Source organism: Megascapheus bottae, chromosome 13 (genome assembly GCF_031878675.1).
Source record: "Megascapheus bottae isolate mThoBot1 chromosome 13, mThoBot2.hap1, whole genome shotgun sequence".
Taxonomy (NCBI): domain Eukaryota; kingdom Metazoa; phylum Chordata; class Mammalia; order Rodentia; family Geomyidae; genus Megascapheus; species Megascapheus bottae.
The window spans coordinates 44,232,134-44,245,687 of record NC_143521.1 but is presented as its reverse complement, the minus strand read 5'-3'; the positions used below and the strand labels follow the sequence as shown (position 1 = coordinate 44,245,687).

The 13,554-nt window shown below is 32.8% G+C and overlaps 1 pseudogene; it reads left to right on the top strand.

Moving 5' to 3' along the window:
- The first annotated feature begins 680 nt into the window (after positions 1-680).
- LOC150055899 (ubiquitin-ribosomal protein eS31 fusion protein pseudogene) lies at positions 681-1,119 on the top strand (annotated as a pseudogene).
- Positions 1,120-13,554: the final 12,435 nt, after the last annotated feature.

The window sequence follows — 13,554 nt, the reverse complement described above, 5'->3', positions numbered from 1 at the left end:
CATGGCACTAAAGAGAAAAGATTTTATGGTCAATTTCAGTCATCCTTTTTATAGTTGACAAATATCATTGCACAGAAAACTATTTTTACCTTTTTTTCTTTTTCCAAAACTATGACCTCATTTTATAACATTAATGCTCTTGACTATCTTTGTAATTGTAACTGTAACATTTGATTTCTCCATTTTGATAGAAACTAAAATTATGTAGCATACAGCCAATGACTGATAGAATTGTTTGCATAAAAATGATCACAATCGTTGTCAGTTTCTGCAATTGAATAAGGACTGATTGTAATTTAAGTATAACATTTTCAAAAATTACCTTTATATTTTCCCCTTTTATCTTCATTTTAAAATATTCACCTCTTTTTTATAGCTTCAATTATATGGAATACTAAAAAATAAAATCAACTAATCATGCCTTGCTACCCCACAATATTTTCTCAAATTCATATTCAGCTTTAAATTTATCTTAGATTAATCATTGTGAAAAGTTACAACCCTTATGAAAGGCATTTATTTCCTGAAATTGATTTCACTTGTAAAATTTTGTTCATTTTTCTTATGCATTACCTCAAAACACCATTATAAATTTAGATCGGATGGGTTTAATGTACTTAAACTGTGTAAAAGGAACTTAGGCTTTCTGGTCTGCCATCGGTGATGGGACCACTGCCAGGATGCAGATTTTCGTCAGAACTCTTAAGGGGAAGATCATCACACCCGAGGTTGAACCCTGGGATACTATAGAAAATGTAAAGGCCAAGATCCAGGATAAGGAAGGAATTCCTCCTGATCAGCAGAGACTGATCTTTGCTGGTAAGCAGCTGGAAGATGGACGCACCTTATCTGATTACAACATTTAAAAGGAGTCCACTCTTCAGATGATTCTAAGGAAGAAGTCTTACACCACTCACAAGAAGAACAAGCATAAGAAAGTTAAACTGGCTGTCTTGAAATACTATAAGGTGGATGAAAATGGCAAAATTAGTTGTCTTTGTTGAGAGCTCCCTTCAGATGAATGTGGTGCTGGACTTTTTTATATCTAGCCACATGGACAGACATTATTGTGGCAGATTTTTTCTAATTTACTGTTTCAACAAACCAAAAGACAAGTGATTGTGTATGACTTAATAAAAGGGCACTACAAAAACATGAACTTAGTTTCTGATACATTTACAGTATTGAGTAAAGTTTTAATATTTTAAGCTATTTACACTGAAAGCCCTCTTGTATGGGAATTCCGTTGTGAGATACAGGGATGCTATATTTTCAGAAGTCAGATTGGGAGTCTTTGTTAGAATGATGGAGACTGTAGGTGGACTACTATCCCAGAGATTTGCAGGCCCTCAAATACAATTAACATGGTTAGAAAACTGAGCCATGAGAGTAAGAGAAGAAAGAAAGAGCATAAAAAGACAATACCAACAAATGCAATCTACTCCAGTAAAGAGCTAATGTGGGACACCATGATGGCCCAAGGAGACCCTGCTCTTACCCTTCTCGGAACTTCCCAAGAAATGGATTACTCACTGACTGTTAGCAAGTGAGCAGTTCCACAATATGTCCTGGTGTCGATCCTCCCTCCTTCTACCCCATCATTCTCTCTTCATTGTTATTACTAGGGTCCCATTCCCAAGAAAATTAAAATCAGACACAGTCATATCAAAATTGTGTGACTCAAGGATGTGAGATCACATGATTCAATATTATAGTCCCATGAATACAAACTGAAAGAAATCTCTTTTAATTTCACTGTTTTGATTTTGTTTTTCAATGTTGGTAATTTGCTAAACGTTTTATAGTTGATAGTCCAGGTGGCTCCTGAGTATGTTTGTCTTCTTAATCTGGAGAATGTTACATCATTCAATTTTCTTTGCACGGAGACATAGCTTGATCTGTTGGTACAATGAAGTCAAGAAATTGAATTCTCAAAGAGTTGTATATTGAGTAATCAAAAATTCTTACTCTGTTTTACCATTATTTAAAAAAAATCAAAATAAAAAACACATCATTTAATTTTAGTAAGCCAATCCAGTCCATTTGCTGTTTTTCTTTTCCTTTGCTTTTTATAAGATATGATTTATCCACAAAGAAACAAAAGTTAGCAGAAGAGAATTTTGCTAAAATTGTTATAGACAAACACCTTCTGAAACTAAAGAGTCAAATCATTTGAACTGACTGTTATGGGAGTAAGTGAATTCTTAAATATGAAAAACATTGAATAGTAAAAATAGCAATTAATAACAATACATTTTCTAACTCATTCAATGAATGTGTTTTATAAAATCTTCCATTAAAAGACCTACAATTCGGGGCCAGGAGTTTAGCCTAATGGTAGAGTGCTTGCCTAGCATGCACGAAGACCCGGGTTCAATTCCTTGGTACCACACACATAGAAAAAAGCCAGAAATGGTGCTGTGGCTCAAGTGGTAGAGCTCTAGCCTTGAGAAAGTCCAAGGACAGTGCACAGGCCCTGAGTTCAAGCCCTAGGACTGACAAAAAAAAAAAACCCTACAATTCTTTTGCCTTCAATAGAAGAATATGCTATGGTAATTTGGAAATCACAAGACCAAGTGATAATCATTTCTCTGTACAACTATTTACAGATAATGATAAAGAAATTTATACAATGTCAGGATGTCTTTATTTTATAAGATACATATTAACAAGTATTACACATATTTTATTTTACTGAAGTATGAATACTATTAGTTTACATGCATACATCTCCCATACATGTTGTATTTTACTTTAGTAGTTTCCACAATTTTCAGAAATGCAAAGGGAGGTGTTTTCAACCAAATATTATTGACTGTTGTTTATAAGAGCATGTTCTCAATTCATTTCTCTAAACAAGATAGTAATTTTACATATCTGTTCCTGAATAAGATAATACATTGTAAAGAGTAATTGACTTATATGTAATTTGAATAAACTGGGTCAAATTCTTATTTGGTAGAATATAAATTTGACCCCAATTTTCTTCAAAACAATGTCAGAAAACAGAACCTGGATGTTGTTAGTGTGGAAGATGGCTTGTGTGTTTTAATGAAGAAGATTCTAAATGTCTCCTAGAGTAATCAACTGAAAGGCTGAAAGCTGGAACTTTGACCAAAGTATCACTTTCCTTTCATTATTCATTTGATTCCATCTGGTAGCGAGAGGTGGAGAGTTATTGTACATATTCCTGAAATAACAGCATATCTCAAACAGCATGGAGAATTTACCTTGATCTCAGAATGAAAACTCACATACATACTTCAGTTTGCTATCTATCGCCATGATAAGTATTTCAGGCACATCTTAGATGTATTGAGATGTGGTCAATAGGATAACATTTAGTTTCAAATCAGTTGCTCTGCAATTGTCTACAAGACAGAACTAAACTTGGTTGCTTAGATTGCAAGAATAAATAATTCAAGAAAATTCTTGTACTTCCTGTAGATCCCGTGGTGCTGAGATCAAAATGTTCAAAATGAATTGGTGGAAAACTTGGTTAGATTCATTCATTATTTGTAGGAGAGCTTTAAAATCACAAATAATTTGTCATATTTTCTAATAAACATTTCATTTAAAAACATTTTATGTCTATTCTGAACATGTTTTTGGAAAATACAGGAAATTGCATTGCTGCTCGGTAATATGAAGTGACAGTGTCAAAAAGCGCTACTAATGATTTACATGTACTTTCCGTAGAATAGTCACATTTGTCTAAATAGCACAAATAATATTTATCTTGAAAAAAATGAAAATGGCACAATATTAAATCATTTAATTTAGAGATAAATTTTTATTTTATTTCAATTTTACTGCTTAGTTGAAAATTCTTTAATAGGCAGCACAAAAAAGCATATTGTATTTGCTACTTTAATTTGTTGCGATTTTTATGTATTTAAAGTTCATAAAATATTATTAGAGTCAAATGTTTTTAATATTTGAGAATACTAGTATAGATATTCAGGGGAATTATAGTCTTCTATACATTTACAATTATATTTCATAATTTGTTGAAAAATAATTGGGAATGATTTTAAATATTCTGATTTGAGACTTAATAAACTACACTTTTGACTACTGTTTTTATTCTAAGACACATATAAATATCTCTGTCAGCTTACTAATTTAATTCCCTCATGTCTGGGCTTAGATAGAACTAGTAAACACAGAAATATGATTCAGATTAGCTATTTTCCATTTGGAATTTCACAAAGAAGCTATAAAATCAAAATTGAAAAAGGGAATGATATTTAATTGAAAAGAATACATGAAGTTTTAAAGTTTTACATTCAAAACACCCTTGGGAGAAGCAATCCCAAACTTCAGCTGTGTGGTCAGAAAGAGACATATTTATAATATTCTAATTAAATACACTGTTTCTGAAAGGGACCCCTTTCTTGACTTCCCAAAATCCATCCACTCTAGGCATTTCCCATCTTTATGACAAAGGACTTGATCTGAGGGGCTGCAGAATCTCTGATAACAGCTCAGATTACAAGAGCAGCTAAACCAGGTGGAGTTACCAGAATTCCTCCCCACCCCACCCCCCCTTGGCCTGCCAGGAAATTCCCTCCCCTTCCTTTGTTGTCAGAGTAGTGCGCCAGAAGCCCACGGAAATGATAGGTCAGTTCAAAGAGAAAAGATGTCAGTGGTTGCCCCAGCCATCAATCAACCATGCTGAATTCCATTGGCCACCTGTATATGGCCAGCCCAACCACATGGGGGCCTATAAAAGTAGCCTGTAAGATCAGGCAGGGTCGCTCCCATCTTAGAGGTGGCCCTGGCTGGTCAGTATGATTCTCGATGCTAGGCGCGGAATAAAACTCTGTTTAACTTAACTTCCAAATTCCGCTTTTGTGTCAGACTCGTTCCTTTGATCACGGACCCTAACAGTTTCCTGTGGGAGATAGTGTATTTTAGAACACACTGCATGAAAGCTTCCATTGCCTGAGCCTTCTTTACAGCTGTGTCATTTCTACCATGAGCTAAGAGTAAATCTTATAGTCTTGAACATGGATGAATGTATTTCTCCCTTATAAGAAGGAGGATGTGGAAGGACAAAGGCTGCCTGATTACTGAGGCCTGGGCTTCAATGGCAAGGGAACTTCTTCCTTGATGACAAAGCACAGGTTTTATACCATTAGGTCACTATTAGGCTATGGAGAAAACTAAAGGAGTTTTTCTTGTTGTTGTAGATGATGGTGTTCATTTTGTTTTATTTTCTTGAGGAAAGACCAAATAAAGATGATGTTGAAGTACACAGACAGACACACACATGCAATACACACACACACATTCACACACACAACGTGGCTTTGCCTAATCATTTTATATCGACTCTAACATCTTAATGTTCCAGTTTTGTGCTACTTGTATTTTTTTATTTACTTTTTTTTTTGCCAGTCCTGGGGCTTGAACTCAGGTCCTGGGAACTATCCTTGGGCTTTTTCCTCAAGGCTAGCATTCTACTACTTGAGCCACAAAATCATTTCTGGCTTTTTCTATGTATGTGGTACTGAGGAATTGAAGCGGGTCTTCATGCATGCTAAGCAAGCCACTCTATCACTAGGCCAAACTCCGGGCCCCATACTTGCATTTTTTAAAATAATTTTGATTAGTAGAAGGGTTACATTATATTCACCAGATAGAAGGTGCATAACTTCAGAAACATTGATACCCTTTCTCATGATATGGTCCCCATACTTGTATTTTTTATGTAATTTCTTAAATTAAAAATATGTGAGTCTTTCTGAGGAAAGACTACTTCCTGAAAATTAATAATTCCAATACACATTATAAATGCAAATTCATCATTTATTATAGAGTGTCATCAAATGTTCATTGACATATCACGTCTGATGTGACCAAGCTTGCCTCTGATATTATTTTCCCCTTTTGAACTACATGTTTTCTTTGGCTCATCTGATTCACTCATTGTACTTGAGAAACTCTGGCCTTTTTGCTCATCTTGAAGCTAGGCATAGCTCTGTGTCCTTTAAATATTCTTGGATTTATTACTCCCTGTCAATTTGTTCTATTTTTCTGTATTGCAAATTCTAGCATATTATAAAATATATTGTAAGAGTTAACAGTGGTAAATAATATCTCATAGGCTGTTTGGTCGTACTGGTATTTTGTACACAAATTTTATTGAAACAGGACAAAGCTCAAACAATTTTATATTATTTATTTGGTATAATTTATGACACTATTGCTGAGTAGAACAATCAAAGCAGATGTAAATACATGACTTGCAAAATTATGGTACTAAAAGTTAGTTAAGGAGAATTGCTTGCCTCTTTTACAATTAACTCTTTGATCAGATTGAGTATATTCCCTTCTCAATACTGTATTTCAGTGTCTAGAAACACAAATTAATTGTGTTCAGATATATGAACAAATCCTCCACATCTTCATTATCATAATCCCATAGAGCACTGACAGAAGAATTGGCAGTTGCAGAGTTGACAAGATTTAAAAACATTATCAAGTTCAGTACAGACTTATAAAGTTGATTGTTTTTGTATAGCAGTTAACTTCTATGAAATTTTCATGGATAATTCTAAATGAGTTTTATTTTTTATCACACTCAAAAGTACTCCTTTAAAATAAAATAATAAGTTCTTCTTTTCTCTCTCTCCTCTTCCCAATAACTTACAAACCATTTCTGTAAACTAATGGGAGTTTCAAAAATTAACCATGTATTTTTATTCCTGTCTGTGGTGTTTTAACTGAAATGACCTGGAACCTTTGTATTTTAATCAACACTATTCAATTTTTTTCAATTACCTATTTGTAGTCTATTGTCTTCTATTTTAAAGAAATCTACCAGCTAAGCATTATTCCATAAGCCTATAATATAAGCACCTAGGCAGCTGAGACAGAAAGGCTGTATTTTAATTTACTAATGCCAATTTACAGGGTAAATTAAAATTTTAAGATATAGATACAATGCTTCTTGGATTTGCTTATTTTGGATTATCTTATTTGAATGCAGGATTTAATATTTTTTTTACTTGAGCCACAGTGACTAACATCACACTTAGAATTCAGCAATCATCTACCTATATTTGATTTCACTGCAGTTTAAACTTAGTTATGCCAAAATAATTTTGAAACCATCTATCATTTTTCACAAAATACATTTATAATTTCCTGAAATAACAAAAGCAGTCAATCAATGTATTTACCTAAAACTGTTGGAAATCCATTTTAAAAAAGAATATCTCAAATGCCCAAACTTTCATTGGTTTATCCAAAGTGCAAATATCATATTTAAGCCTTTGTCAGTCTAGTTTATTTCAGAAAATATTAGAAATGTGTGAAATGGATACCAGTTTTTATTAGAAAAGAATCCAACTTCAATAGAGGAAATACGATTTCAAACAATTAGAGGAGTGAATAAAAGCTAGAATTTACATCATCAAGATTAGTTTATACTTAATTTGTTCACTTGTCCAACAATAACATATGTGATATCTATAATGTCATAAGTATGATCATGCAGTTCTTGGTATGAAAATGTGGAAAGCAAGTGGAGTTTTTCATCTGGTGTTTTCTGCGAGGTACTCAGCAGACATGAAAATTAGTAGACATGGAAAACTACCAGTGGATTCCCCCTGTGCTCCTTCGAAAGTGTATCTGCAAGAGTCAAATTTGAAGGTAAAAATATGTAAGTTTTTCTATAAGTTTCCTGTTTTTCAACAGTTCCAAAAAGATTCTGAAAGACAACTTAAAAGTTTCTATCAAAACCCATAAAATGCCTTCCATTTTAATGAAATTCCAAACCCTGCTCAAATTGCTTCTGTAAGGAAAAGACACTCGTGGGGACAGTAACTCATGCTTATAATCTTACTTCTTCACAAGGATGAGTTCTAAGGATCACACTCAAAGGAAAGACACTTCTCTAAACCAACACCCAGAAGGTAGAAGTAGTGCTGAGGTTAGAAAGGCAGAGTGCCAGCCTTGAGTGCAAGAAATAGGGAAATCTCCTAGGACCTGAGTTCAAGCACACACAAATGTGTCCATTTTCTTCTTTTCTGATAAACCCATCAGTCCAGATCATGGCTGACGTTTAGAGCCATGTTTTAATAAAATTACATCTTTAAATATGTGCCAAACAGACACATTTAGAAGTTATAGGAATTTGAGGTTCTTCATTTGATGTGGGAGGAAGTGCCCGATAGAGTATCCAACAGTGAGAGCAAAGTACTATCAATGCTAAAAAAATTATCTTCAAGACCTAAGTTATTAACTGTGACATATTTACAAATGTGATGTATCACTCCATATGCATATAAGTCACAACAGAGTCCTTCTCAGTCTCATTGAAATGCTAGTGTCAAGAAGAGTGATTCCAGAAACAATTTGCCTTATATATTATTTTTTTTCTCTGTTGCCAACTCAAAGAGTTGCTGTCAGTTTCCCTGCTTGCCATAGAAAGGGGCAAACTGATGAAATAAAAGTGAAATAAAAATCCCATTGCACGATAATTATGGAATCATGTACAAACCTTTAAAGGTTAATGAGCTCTCCGGAGAAGATAAATGACAGATCCTGACTCTGTTGTCTGCCTATAATCCATTTTCAACATAATCTTAGTTGTGAAAATTTGACAAATTACAGGTAATTTGAGGTGAATGTTAACTGTGAAAATGGTAATTTTAGTAATGTGAGCTTCTCTGATATTAAAAGAAATATCCTTTGGTCAAAGATGAAAAAGGAATGTTTAAAAATTTATTGGCTTCAAAAACCAAAGCACACCTTAGTAATATATTTTTAAATATGAAACGAATAACCAAGGCATGATCTTGAATTCATCCACTTGAGCATTTGACAACAGCAAACATATCTTTTCATTCTGCTTTTATGTGAATTTTTGAGGCCATAATGGAGCATTCTAAAGAATGCTTAGATGAAACATCGTAAGAGGTTTGGCAGAGCAAATTTGAAACACTTAGCTTTTACAAAACAGAAGCAGACTACTGCAACAAGGTTTAAACATTCCTTTCCTACTTCATGTTGGCTGTAAGGTGGTTCACTCTGCAGAAGATAAGGACTCCTACCTGGACTTTCACTATGACAGGCCATTTACTAACTGCACAATGATTTAAAGGTGAAATTGTTTGTCAAAGTAGTACATTTAGCATAATTAATTTTAATATTAAAGACTGTGCTTTGAAAAAATATTTTTGCCTTTACATAATAATAATGGTGTTTTAATAAAATTATGGATATGCATATACATATATTTATATACTAGGATTTTGAACTCAGGACCTGTTCTTCGTAAACAATCACTTTAGCACTTGAGGTAGGCAACAACTGCATCTTTTTATTTAGTGTAAATGGGTGTTATGGTTTTAGTATTAACTATGATCCTTCTCTCAACTTTGCTCAAAACTGACCTTGCAAGTTTGGGCCATCATTTCTGGCTGAGTCAATGATATATATGCATGAATATATATATATATGTGTGTGTATATATATGCATATATATGATTGATTAAATACATTTTAAAATTGATGGTCAGTTAATATACATTGACTTTAACCTCTTAGGAATTTTGTCAATTATACTATTTGATAACTATTGTCACTGTTGTCTATGAGACAGCATTAAAATACTTAAATTATGGAACCTTATTATTCTCATTAATTCCAGCTAAGGGTACTCTCTTTAAATCAGATCAAGAGTACATTTCTATTCCTCATTCCCACCGCCTGCCATCCCCAACTACAAATAATACAGTTTACTTCTTAAATAGGGTTTAATGAGTATTACTGTTCATTTGTTCACCCTTCGTCCTACCATTTCTGTTCCTGCCTCCCTTTTCCCTCCAAAGCAAAAGAAAATGAAAACAAAAACACCAAGAAAGAAAAAAAATCTTGTTTCCACTTCCTCGAGGAAGTGGAATTTTAATAAATATTACTGAAATTCATTTCAATAAGTATTATTATTATTATTATTATTATTATTATTATTATTTTCCGGTCCTTGAACTTAGGGCTTGGGCACTGTCCTTGGGTTTTCTCAAGGCTAGAGCTCTACCACTTGAGCCACAGCACTATTTCTGGCTTTTTTTCTATGTGTGTGGTACCGATGAATCGGACCTGGGTCTTTGTGCATACTAGGCAAGCACTCGACCACTAGGTTAAACTCCCAGCCCCAATAAGTATTATTTTATATGGTCAAATGTACATGACTATTGTGCCTATGTAATCTTCTCTAAGAATATCCCGCTCAGTGTGAATACTTAGAGACTTGTATAATTTATCATGTGCCAGTGTATTTTTTAATTTACTATCCAGTGTGTTTACTTGTAGTAAACACAATAGACACATAAAGAAATGTTCAACATTTAAAGGCATAAAAGAAATTCAAATCAAATAACACTGGAAATCCATCTCATATCACTTAAATGTGGTCAAAAGGGAATGCTACTACACAGATAGTAGTATATAAATTTTCACTGATTTTCTTATATTAATTCATAAATACTATTTTCTTTCTGAAGCTGGTAATTATTGTTTTTCTAAAGTTTTCCATAATTCAATTTTAATTTAATTGCTAGGGAAATACAAAAATATATGTTTTGCACCTTTTTTGTTTATTGAGTTTGTATATCAATTTTGAATTGTTTTAAAGAATTGCTAGGGCAGTCTTGACGTAAGATCATGATATGAGCAAACAGTGATCATTTTATTCTAGACTTTTTGACATGGATACCATTACTTCTTTTTTCATCCATGTTCTGGCTGAGACTTTGAATTTTGTGTTAAGCATTTGACCAATGAGCATAAGGAAAGCTGTAGGGGTTTCACATATGACTTTCATTGTATTGACATACTCTTTCAGTACTCATTTACGAATAATTTTTTACAAGTGCTAATACATAATTTTTCCTTCCAAAAATGAAAAATATGTGTGAACCATATCAATAAAATATATGTTTGTTTGAATTGGTTATTTGGCTATAGGTGATAAAAATTACATCTATATTATTGTATATAATCCTTTTAATACACTATCAAATTCAGAAATTTGTTATAAATTGTATAACTATTCATGACATTATATTGTATATGTACTTATTCACAAATATGTAAAGAAACAGCATAAATAGTATGCAAGATATGTATGGTTATGTTTCATGATATATATGTTTATATATTGTGCATAAATATATATGTATATATGTCAATTGCCCGTGCAAAAGAGATAGGGAAATACACTTTGAAACAACTGAGACTCAAGTAACTTTTCTATTCTGTATCTGAAAGCTATTCATATTATTTTGGAGATTCAAAATAAGGAATTTATAGGGACTTTTGTGAGGACTGAAATCAGATAAATGAGACCCACTGTTTTACTTCATTCAACTATTATTAATTTAACTTTCAGCACATGTGAAAAGTATCTTTAGAGTCACATCTATATTGGTATTTGCCAAACAAATGGGTATTATAGCCTACTCAAATTGACACAAAATTAACCACCACAGATGTCCACAGGATAAACATGGCTTTGTCATTGTGAGGAATCTAAAATTACTGAGCCAATGGGAATTCAGCTGACGTTATCTGAAGGAAATTAGAATCAAGAAACTGGAAAGGGTTGATGGAGCCTATCTTCTCATTCATTAGCAAGATATGAGTCAGATCTCTTTGGAGACAAAAATGTTTTTACAATGACCTTATTTACTTTTCTAAGGAAGAATATCCTTGATTTATGAGTGTATTTAATTGACTGCTTCCAACTAAAAAGATGACTATGAAAGAATTTTAATGTTGATGTGAAGTAACTATGTAAGTTATTAGACTTTACAAAATAATAATATAAATTAATCCATTTCTTAAAGAAGTTATTTCAGAGGAAAAATTACTAACAGATGAAAATCCATATCTTGAAATGTATGCTAAAAATATGTCATAAATCAGAGAACAACAACTATAACTTTTGCTGATTATATTATAGGTGCCATAGCTATACTCATGTGAAGATACAAAATGGAAAATGCTAAAGATCATTTTTTATAATTATAGTAATGTATAATATTTATGAGTTAATTTTGTTATTGTCTTATGATAACACAGTGTTAAAAATCATTATACTTGAACTGTTTTGGATGATTAAAATCTATAACATCTACATTTAACCTATTTGTGTTATTGGCATGAAAAAGATTATTCTTACAGTTTTTCAACAGATTTGTGAGTGTTTTACATGTACTCCATCCTTTGCAAACATGTTATCATCTTCTGAAAATGTTCACAACATGAAAATAGAAAATGTTTTAATTGATAATAGATCATTGGCATGAACCCTTATAATGCTGGTGTTTAAAAAAAGAATTATTGTCAGTGACAGATGTTTAATCCTCCAATTCAACTGAATGTTTTTATTATTTTGAAGTAGTTGTACAAGGGAGTTGCCATGGAACAAATTTTATCCAATGCAGTATCTCTTGATCAATGTTATTTCTTTCCATTTTAATATTATGTTTAAACTAAACAAATGAGAAGAAAGGAACAGTATATCTTCGTTGGTCTCAGTTTTCTCACATGAAAAATATGAAATGGCACAGAAATTATAGAGGAATATAAAATCTTGAAATTCCTGTGCTGCAAATCAGACATTAACAAGATTGCCTCTTCTGTAGCCTGTTTTTTAATTTGTCCACAGAAATTTCCTACACACAAGACAAAAAAGTTTCTTCCTCGATCATTCCAGTTCCCATCAGAAATGTGGCAAAAGCCCCTAACAAATATTTTGAGGTATTTTCTAAATTGAAACCCAGAAATTTGTTGTTTTTTTCCAGAAACAACAGGCTCAGAGGGCCAAATATAATTTTTATTAATTTCACTTTCAGAGATCATTGTTTTAAATGTAACACACCACTTGAAGGTACCTATTAGAATAATGAAAAACAAAAATAACTCTTTTGCTGTCCCTTCGTTATCTCACATTGTTACAATATTTCACTTGTTATCTGATATATTTTATATATGCTTAATTGGTTATTTGAAATTGGATAGGGAAGGGGGGAAATCAAGATGAGTGGGGGGGAGGGAGGAAAATGGGGACCATGACATGAGAAACGGTATCAATGTTTGTGAAGTAATAATGTACCTTCTATCTGGTGAATATAATGTAACCCTTCTATTAATTACAATAAAAATATATGGAAAAAAGAAAAGAAAAACAATAATAACTTCTTTTTGCAAGTATCATGTATAGATGTCCAGTCAAAGCCAAGATATAAAGGAGATATTTCAGCAGGGCGCGGTGGCTCATACCTATAAATCTAGCTACTCAGGAAACTGAGATCTGAGGATCACTGTTTAAAGCCATCCCAGTCACTAAAGACCATGAGACTCTTATCTACAATTAACTACTAGAAAGCCAGAAGTGGCACTGTGGCTCAAGAGGTATGGCAGTAGTCTTGAGCTGAAGAGCATAGGGACAGCGTCCAGGCCTAGAGTTCAAATCCCACCAACACCAAAAAAAATTTCAAAAAGGAGACATTTCAAGGGACTTTGTAATTAATCAAT